This window comes from Lycium ferocissimum, unplaced genomic scaffold, assembly GCF_029784015.1.
Source record: "Lycium ferocissimum isolate CSIRO_LF1 unplaced genomic scaffold, AGI_CSIRO_Lferr_CH_V1 ctg6299, whole genome shotgun sequence".
Taxonomy (NCBI): domain Eukaryota; kingdom Viridiplantae; phylum Streptophyta; class Magnoliopsida; order Solanales; family Solanaceae; genus Lycium; species Lycium ferocissimum.
Window position 1 is genome coordinate 9315 of NW_026726299.1, and position 11095 is coordinate 20409.

General features: G+C 32.2%; 1 pseudogene; it reads left to right on the top strand.

Moving 5' to 3' along the window:
* The first annotated feature begins 205 nt into the window (after positions 1-205).
* LOC132045212 (putative UPF0481 protein At3g02645) lies at positions 206-8605 on the top strand (annotated as a pseudogene).
* Positions 8606-11095: the final 2490 nt, after the last annotated feature.

Genomic DNA, 11095 nt, shown 5'->3' on the forward strand with positions numbered 1-11095 from the left:
CACTTTATTCTATGATACTTAAAGCTTTATTTATTCTATGATATCTTTTTTTTTTTTTGGGGGGGGGGGGGGGGGGGGGGGGGGGGGGGGGGAAGGAAGGGGGGTGGTAGGTTATTCTATGATACTTTTCTTAAAGTGACATTAATTCATGTTAGTAATATAAGCAGGCTTGCAATCACACAAAAGAAAATCTATATACAATACTGAGGTCTTTTTTGCTTCAACATCATTTTCTTCTTTGCCTTCATTCACTTTTGTATTTTCCATCTCTCATCCTTCAGAAAAGTCAAGCAGAGAATAACCTAAGAAGAAACTCAAGTACACTCCAATTAGTCCACTTTTGAATTTACGAACAGCCAAACCAAAGAGGTAATTAGCTTTAAATGTTTTATACAACATCCCATGTTAATTATAGAAATAGTTTGTGCTGTTGTTAGTTTTTTCTAGTAATTTTAAGGGAATAAAAATAAAATATAAGGATGTTAAATATTATTGCATTTGTTCCAATTTATGTGGCACTGTTCGGATTTCGGGAGTCAAACCGTTAAAAACTTAAAATATGACCATGAATTTGGACATGGAATCATTAAGTTTTTTGAAAATATTATTATATTTGAAAACTACGTAAGAAGTGCTACTATAAGCCAATAAGTGATAGTTCAAATATTTAAAGGACATATTAAAAAGTCACGAAAAAAAATAGTTCGTTTGACTCTCGAAATCCGAATGATGCCACATAAATTGGGATGGAAGGAGTATCACCCTATAGGCTATAACATACTTAAGGCAGTTTTGTTACTCCCACTTGTTTCCATTTTCTTAAAGAGTTGTATCTCCTTTTCTAGCAAAAAAAATGTTTATGTTGGGGAAGATATAAAATGAAGTATTTTGACTCTTACTATGAATCTTTTCAAATAAATTGAGACAGAGAGAGTACTTTGTAAAATGATGTCATGTGTGATTTGGTTTAAGTTTTATATATTGATGATGTGAAAAAAAGTTATAGATAACTTTTAAGATAAACATTAAGGGGTTGTTTGGTTTAAATGTAATAGCATTGGTCCAACTGTCAAGGTATTGTCTGCTTTGAGCTTGGGCACGCAAGGATTTGTTTCTTGGGTTTTAACCCAAATGGCACCTCAATAGTTGATTCTGAACTCATTCTTACAAGATCCCTAACTTTCTTATCTCATTTGGATGTGGATTTGCCTAAGGTGTAATGTGTACTCTTGAGGGTTGCTCTCTGTTATGGTCGTCACATACACTCCCCCCGAGGACTTAGGGTCCTTGCTGGGGTTTTCCCCACCATGTACTGATTAGGGAGAGTCTTGATCTAATACTATATTTGTAATTGTCCTCATCCAACCGTTAAGGTATTGTGCACTTTGTCCCTAGGCCCACACGGATTTGTCCCTTGGGTTTTAACCCAAAAGATGCATCAACAGTTGATTTTGAACTTACTCTTATAAGCTCTAACTTTCTTCTCCCATTCCGATGTGGGATTCGTCTAATAAGGTGTACAATGTGCATCCCTTCTTCAGAGGCTTGCCCTCTGTCATGGGGTCACATTAAAATCAGAATATCTCAAGATTATAATACTGAGATTAAAATTAGGACCAAAACTTGGATACCTTGTCTCAACTACTATATTAGATAAGTTATTCAAATTAAAGTCCTATTTAATATTGATTTTTGCCAATATCTCCAATCAAATATAGGATAAATTTAATCCTAAAATATAAATCGAGATAATCCGCCTAATTCCTTGAACCAAACAATCACTAATTGATAAACTACACAGATTGTGTAAACAGATATTTTATTGCCTGTGCATATAACTTAAATTTTGTTTCTATATAATTTTGATAGACAATCAGGCTGTGAGTGTCAAGATCAAACTTAAGTAAGTTTAGAACTCTACCAACCGGAAGGAGAAAAAACCTAAGTCACATTAAGTACGTATATATGCATGCATGCTTAATTTGCTACCTCGTATACATTATGTATGTATGTATGTTGCGTGTATGTGTTGTTACTTGTTAGTACATCGAGTGACTTTAGTTAAGGTGAAAAAAGGTAAAGGATAAATTATAGGGAAAATGAGATTTTTCGTCCCTGTATTATTGGCTAATAACACTTTTGATCCATGTGATATTTGACTTTGTACATTTAACCTTTAATTTATTAAACTGGACGATTTTAGTCTAATTACTCACAGAGGAACCGTCTATTATCGTGAAGGGCATGCAGTTCTGCCATTAAAATATTACTTTTAGCTTAGCATGCCATTAAACACTTCCGCAATATTATTCAATTACAGATACATCCTTTATATTCTAACCCAATAAATATTGTCTTTGGTTGAAATTATAGATCAAGAAAGTTTTGTAAGAAGGATGGCACACTCTATTGAGATTAACCCAATAGATGATCATCAGACTCCACAAATTCGTCAAATTACATCAGATGAGGTCTCTCTCTCTCTCTCTCTCTATATGTGTGTCTCTCGCTCTCTCTCTCTCTCTCTCTCTCTCTTATATATATATATATATATATTTATATATTTAAAATATATAAAACTTTTGCTTTTACCCTTAATGACAACACACACACACACACACACACTTGTTTTAGACACTAGTTTAAAATATATATATATCTTTCTTAAAATATCAAATTCAGACATTCAAAAATCTTCTTTCTTTTTTGTTTTTTAATTTTTTTTTTTTTTTTTTTTTTTTTGAGAAAAGATGATATATATATGAAGATTGACTATATATACAAAATTAAAGAAAAAGGTATATTGAATATATATATATTTAGTTGTCGTTTTAAAACAGAACCCATAAAGTTAAAATATATATATATACACACACACACACCTTTAATTCAAATCATACATTTATGTTAAAAGATTTATGTAGTGTTTATATATATATAATCAATTCAAAAAAAAATGAAGAAAATTGTGATCCAAAACTCATAAACTAAAATGTTTTAATCCTCATATGCTAATGAAACTCAATTCTATGTTATGTCTCTAGCACACATGGGATCTTAGTAGGCGTTTGGCCACAAAAATCAAATATTTTTCATTTTATTTGGAATTTTGAAGTTGCAGTTGAAGTTGGAGTTGAAGATGGTGTTGTGTTTGATTATAGTTTTTTGAAAGAATATTTTGTTGTTTGAATGTATTGAAAGTGAAAAAAGTGAAAACAAGGTTTTAGGTGTTTTTCAAATTCCAAATACAACTTCGAGTTGTAATTGGAATTTTCATGGCCAAACGCTGATTTCCAAATTAAGTAAAATAATTTTCTGGAAAAAAAAATCAAAAATTCTCATGGCCAAATGGGTCCTTATAATTTAGATGTTTTTGAAGATCCTTTGTATATTAAGATTCTCCTTCCCATTTCTGTTGCGAGAGTATTTAGGCTACACATACACACAGAGACTTAAAATTTATTTTCTACTCACTGCTCAATATTTACTGCTCCCTCTGTCCCAATTTATGTGATACTTTTCATTTTTCAAGAATAAAACAAGAAAATCTATGATTGTAGTTTATTCATGTGCCATTTAAATATTTTAAATTTTTAATTATTGTGACTTATAATACTATTTATGTAGTTTCTAATTATGTAAATATTTTTCATAAAACTTAAAGATTTTGTGTGTCTATATATAATTACGGTCAAAAATAATGAAGTTTGTGTGAAATGTATCATAATTTTTACAGAGGAGTAACTTATACTCCCTCCATCTCAATTTGTGTGTGATGGTGTTTGACACACGACGAGTTTAACAGAATGAAGACTTTTGAGATTTGTGGTCTAAACAAGTCGTATATATTTGTGTGGCTGTAAATCATCTCATTAAGGATAAAATGAGAAATTTAAAGTTAAACCATGAGTACTAAATGTGGAAAGATATCATTCTTTTTAAGACCAACTAAAAAGAAAAGAGTGTCACGTAAATTGGGATAGAAGAAGTATTTTTTTTTTTTTTGGGGGAAAATTATCAGTCTTTAGATTTTATTTTGTTTTATCTGATCATTATTTGGTGACAATTTATGTGAGAAAAGAAAGAGGCCAGGAAAACCTGAAAAAGCGAAAAAACTATTAACTCTTTCCACTAATTACAGATAGAAGAACGGAGGAAAGTGGATCATTTAATCGAGATAGAGAAAATAAAAATAAACGGTGAAGATCGATCAAGGTTACAAACCAATATTAAATCTACAAATCAAATCTTTGATGAAATGTTTGAGGATTTGGACAATTTGTCTATCAAATCGTGTACCATATTCAAAGTAAATGTGGGGCTACGTGAATCAAATCCAGATGCTTATACACCAAAGATGGTCTCTATTGGTCCTTACCATGAAAAAAATCCTCAACTTCGTCCAATGGAAAAGTACAAACTATTGTACCTACGACGGTTTCTCCAACGAAAAAAGGGGCTTGACGTGGAAAGTTGCATGAGTGAATTGGGGAAACTGAAGGAGGAAGCACTAAAGTGTTATGACAATATAGTAGACCTCTATAATGACACTACTCACGCTGATCAATTTTTGCGTATGTTGTTGCTTGATGGTTGTTTTGTGGTTGAGTTTATTCGAAGATGAACATTATATTAAGAATTGCAATTAACAGAATAGTAGCTATAAAGGGTCCAAAAGAAGAAAAGATAATTACATGAATGTTTATATATGTATAGGTATATTGTCTATATATAAGACTCAGAGGCTAAAGTGCGAATTAGATGCGAGGAAGGGGGAGTGTTATGCAGTTTATATGATCCTTATCCGTTTTTATCCCTTTTCTTATCCTTCTCCTTTTCTTAATTTCTTTTTTATTGATTGCGAATAGTAGTTGATATTTATTAAATACTTCAAGACCTTTTTTGTTTATTAGAAAACCAACTATCATCTTGTGTTTTTTGTCCTCACCATGCTTGAATATAAGTCATATGTAGATCAAAGAGCTTGAAAAACAATTTCTTTTTAATTTTAAGCACATTTCAATTAGAATTCATGCAAATAGATCAACAATTATTTGGTGTGATCACGTGTTTATTTATGCCTTTGTGTAAATCAAAGTAATTAATTCTACGATACAAAGAAACAAATAAAAAAGAACCTTCATCCTTCAATAGAATTATCTGAATTAAACATAAGAAAGTAGTGATCAAAAAAAATTTCAGGTTATTGAATTTCCATTACTTCATTTACCCCTGCACACGTACAGAATTAGACCTGCATTCAAATTTTATCACAGAGAGATTACACACGTTGTGTCACCCTTTAGAAACGAAAAGTACTAGCATGCTAACTGGGGAAAGTTCTAGTAAAAGCAGATGGTTCAATCTTTTGCAAGCAATTAACTCGAAAGAAAAGTCAAAAGCTATGGAAGCTCGAGATAGCTTCATAACGTGGCATAAGGTCATGCCAAATGCAACTGGAGAGCTTTCGTAAAGCCGGAGTTATCATTTATAGTTCGACTAAAAGCACAAGTTTATTTGCAACATATTTATAGAGCGAAGGACAACGATTTGAGAAATGCTGTGGGATAGCACAAGTGTCACACAAATTCTTATTTGATTTTTTAAAAAAGTCAAGATTTTAATATATACTGATCATTATTTATTCAATTTTTAAAACATTTTATACATAACTATATTTATTTGTAATGTAATTTATAAATGAAGAATTTTTTAGTATATTATCGTAATTTCCTTGAACTTAGAATTTTAATGTCAAATTTAAATCCCATCAATTAGTAACTCAAAATAAAGTCCATTTTCAAAAACCAACTCAACAGCAGATATTTAACAAAAGAAGCTGTCTATATATATATATAAATAACTATTCTACCACTAGGAATGACAATAATAATGGATGACAATCTATTTTCATTTTAGTTTTGCGTTAATTGGTTTATGATATGAAAACTACATAACTTAATTAGTTTTTTTCAATTTTTTGTCATGTAATTAATAGACAATTTATTGCTTGAAAGTTGTTTTGATGACTAGTATTTTTTCATGATGATTTCATTATCTTACCAATTAGCAATATTTGCAATTTTTGTTGGATTAAATCTTATATGACTCACATTTTAAGGACAAAGATAGTTGTGAGAATTAAAAGTTTATGTTTTGTATTGAGGCTTTTCAAAAAAAAAAAAAAAAAACAAAATCCGTATCAATAACCGGAATCAGCTACATTTAGGTAGTTAAATTTAAAAACCCAACGCAATTAGTTTGGTGACAAACTTACAAGGTTTATTTGAGGACAAAAAGTGGCTATGTACGATGTTATTCAAGATATTTCATTGATTTTGCAAATTATCTTATGACTCGGACAAAGATGTGAGTTTGTCGTCGAATGGAATCATTAGGAATAGGATTTTATTACAAACTTGCGAAAGGATCGTGGTTGACCCCCAACAACTTTTATTACAAAGACGAAAGCATAAAAGCAAGTCAACATTGTGAAAAACCATGGAACTTAATGAAGGCAAGTTTGAAGCGCAATTATTTTAATAGTCCTTGGGCAGGAGCTTCAACTGTGGCAGCCATCATACTCCTCATACTCACAGCTATGCAGACCGTTCTAGCTTTCACAGGTAGTGTTAAGAAGTAGTCATTCTAATATACAATGGTTGTTTGAATGTCTCCAACCTATTGTTTCCTCACAACTCCATGCATGCAGTTTTCATGTGTATTAATGAGCTTACTCTGTCAAAGCTTGTGCATTATTAATTGATTAAAGGTGTGACAATTATAATGAAAGTTTGACAATTATAATGAAAGTTTTTCTTTTCTCCAATCGTGGCTTCGTGGAAGAAAGCAGATTCTCATTTATCAACCTCTTCTTTGTCTATATATATAACAACAATATAAATAACTATTATTACGCGTCAATCCAAAGCTAATTGGTAGTATGAATCATGACCATCTATTTTCAGTCCATTTTGACCCGTTAGTTCCATTATTCAATAGTACTCACTACTATAGAAAATTGTGATTTAGTGAGGGACAATCCCTCGCTAATTTAAACTTAACGTGCAACGAACAAGAGCCTCACTAATTTTGTCGCTAATATGATGACTCAAAAATGACTCATGTCCAGCTAGTGTAATACACCATACCACTCTTGGACAAGGAAGGATTGCTAGAATGATTTATGAGTATGCATCTGTTCAGTTCAAATCTTAGGATTTACTTATTGGATGCATTTAAGATGAGATATAATGCACAAATTTTCTGGACAAGTAGCCAGGTTCAATTATTGAAATACATGCCAATTAATTCCCAAACAAAACTTAATGGTACAGTCTACCATTAACTCCCAGCTACATTTGAGGAACTAAATTGCCTAAATAATATGCAGCTCCATTTCAATGCACGTCAAATCATGCTAACCTTCCCATTGATCAATTAGCATATATATATATATATATATGCTCTTAGATCTTAATACACACTCAAGAAAACAAAAGTAAAATAGTGAAGTGGAATTGAATGATCAAATGTAAAAGCTTCATAACATGACAGAGGAAGTTGAACAAATGTACCATTCATAAGATGGTGAAGTTGACCTTTCTTCCCTCTTTACCAAAGAAATCAAATATTTACTTCAATTTGTACACGTGTTTTTTCACCCTTCTTTTTTCGGTTTCCCACTCAGTATTCGGTATCCACACTATGCCCAACTAAATTCTGGTTCACGCCGGAAGTCCCACATTGGGGTAAAAGCTCTCCCTAACAAAGGTGGCTCCATACACAGGGCTCAAACCCTAGACCGCTACTTAAGGATGAAGGAGTACTTAGCACTCCACCACAACACGTGTTGGTTTGTTGTCACACTTTAGAGATGAAAACTAGCATAACTGGGAATACTAGCATGAAAGCAGAATATTCCAGGAAAAGCTTATGCTGGAATCCTTTGAAAATAGATAGGTTGAAAGAAATTAAATGCCAAGAGACGGGGACCAGCTAACGTGGTGTAAGATCATTCCAACTGCAACAGAACTTTCCGAAGCTGGAAAATTAACTTTGCAAAAGTCGGAGAAATATATAAACCGTCGCACATGAAAGACTACCTTTGGGATAAAGCAAGTTTATATGATATAAAGTTCGAAAATGGACTAATGAAAATTCCCTGTTTTGAAGTCGTCGATGATACGGAGACCCTTCTGAGAAATCTCATAGTGTATGAGCAACATTCACCTGAAATACGTCCAGATATTTCACTGATTTTTCAGTTTTCATGGATTATCTTATTGACTCAAACAAAGACGTAAATTTGCTTCGCCAGAAAGGAATCATCAACAACAGGATAGGAGAGGACAAAGAAGTGGCAAGTCTCTTCAACAACATTGGGGAAGGGGTCGCGGTTTCAAATGACTTCTATTATAAAGAAGTATGAAAAGCAGTTCAACATTGTGAAAAACCGTGGAACAGAATGAAGACAAATTTGAGGCACAGTTACTTTAATAGTCCTTGGGCAGGAATCTCAACTGTGGCAGCCATCGTACTTCTCTTACTCACACTTACACAGACAGTTTTATCTTTCATAAGCACTCTTAAGAAGTGTTCTTAATTGTATGACATTGTTAATTAGTTCTATTAATCCTTCCACTCTGGTTTTTATCAAGAATTTATTTGTCACCTTCAATAGACAGACAGATAGATTAGCTAGGACAAAACATATGTTTTTTATGATGGCTTGCCAGAAATGGTTTAAGAAGTTATTATGGAGTATGTAATTATTAGTATAACGTAACACAAGGTTGACCTATTGAGCATCACAACTCCTTTACAACTTAGATAAGATCATTATGTATCTTTTGCCTCATATATCACTTAAGAGAAGAAAATAATTCCTTTATATAATTAATTAGCGCTAGCTAAAGGAAGTTACGTCGTTCATGATGGCTCAAAAATGACTCGTGCAACTGAGGATAACTATATCGAAAAAAAGGGAGGATAACTACATATCAGGATGCTGACTTTTCCTACATGCAGTATTTGGAAATATTTTTTGTCCCTCACAGATTTTTCGTCAAGTAGCCAAGAATTTTTTTTTAATTTCTGGTCCGATGCACGATATCCCTTTAAGGCTCTGACTAATCTAGGTTCACCCCTTAAAGCCCATCTGTATCAGAATTTTAATGCACATCGAATTTATATACTCCCTCCGTCCCAATTTATATGACCCATTTTCTTTTTTAGTATATCCCAAAAAGATCGGCATCTTTCTATATTTAGAAGTAATTTAACGTTATGAGATGATTTATAGCCACACAAGTATCGAAGGCTTGTTTTGGACCACAAATTTCAAAAATCTTTTAGTTTTTTTTAAACTCTATGCCTAGTCAAATGGTATCACACAAATTGGGACGGAGGAAGTATATGTTATATGATAGCTGGATCTTGTTAACTCAAAAGAGGAAAAACAAACAGGAATTTTTACCATACCCTTTAAGCTTCATTCTTAGGAGTTTTGACTTAATTAATCCCCTATGATTTTGAATTTCATTTTAATAAATTCAACAATCTTGACGTACGTTTTTTGTATACAAGAAATTATTTCCATTGATCTCTCTTATCCTGAGAAGAATCCTTTTCTAGTCTGCATGATCTGTAAAGAAAAAGTAAAAAATTAAACCTCTCACTTTTGTCAGTTCAAATTATTTCTACCAGAGAGCCATAAATCTGCACATGCCCTATAATGATGGAATCATGTCACTCCAGTTACTTGGTCTCCAAGGTAGAGGCGGATCCAGAATTTAAATTTTATGGGTTCAATCTTAAGATTTTTAGTATTGAAACCATTATATTTTTAAAGTTAATTAAGAGTTCATATCTACTATTTATTACAATTTTTTAATAATTTTTTATACATAAATTTAGCTCCATGTCAAAATTTTGGGGTTCAATTGAACCCCAACCTTGTAGGCTAGATACGCCCCTGCTCCAAGGCACCCACAATATTATTGGAAGAAAAGAAAAATATTCCCAATCACCACGAACTATTCTATAAATACATAGAATTTGTTGTACACATGCAGAGGCGGAATCAAGATTTTGTGTTATAGGTTTTGAATTTTAGAAAAGGCAATTAACTTATTAAGTTCTGCATAAATTATTTATAAATATTATTAAATACATTTTTAACACAAATATAAGATTTGAGTCAAAAATATTAGGTTCTGCCGAACTCGTACTTAGAATGGTAGCTCCGGCCCAGTGTACTGTGTACATGCATCGCACAGTTAAAGAGTTCCGCAACACACGTTTCCGTTTTCATATATAATTGTAAACCTTGTTACCTATGCTTTTATTCTATGATAGGAGTAATATTTTCAAAGTTTAAAACTCTTAATTTATTAACTATTGCTCAAAATGGACAGTCACTTACTCATACACATGAATTTTGTAGCTGGCTAGCTGCACTGGAAGTTCTGGTACTGTCAGAGTCAAAAGGAAAAAACAATTATGCTTCTTCACCATCTTTTCCTCAATCACTTTTGATTGTATATACTTATGATAATAAATTACTGGGACTTTTAATTGTCTCTCTCTCTCTCCTTTTTTTTTTTTTTTTTTTTTTTTTTTAAATGGGACTTTCAACTGTGTTAGTAGTATCATTCCTCTTATATATAAGCTGTCACCCTCTAAGCCTTTAGGATAAGCAAGAGGAACAAGGAAAGAAGAATCAGTCAAGTTAAAGAGGTACATTCAATGTTTTACATTCCTAATTGTGCTACCTCAAGTTACATTATGTGTGTGAGCTTAATTTTCTTCCTCATGTTACATTATGTATAATATACGTATGTAAGTATGCATAATTTTTTTTTATCAAAGGTTCTCTCCAGGGGATATATTATGATAGATCAAAATATACACTGAGGAAGTGTTGACTATCCAAATTAATGGTTGAACCCATCGAGAGACACTTGTGGTTAACACGATCTTTTACTTAGACATCTAAGCTTTAGAGTGTTCCTATTGAGCACTTACACTACTCAAAATTTGTTTCAATTAGACACTTTTTGTACAATTAGCCAAATACTAGCAATACATGCCC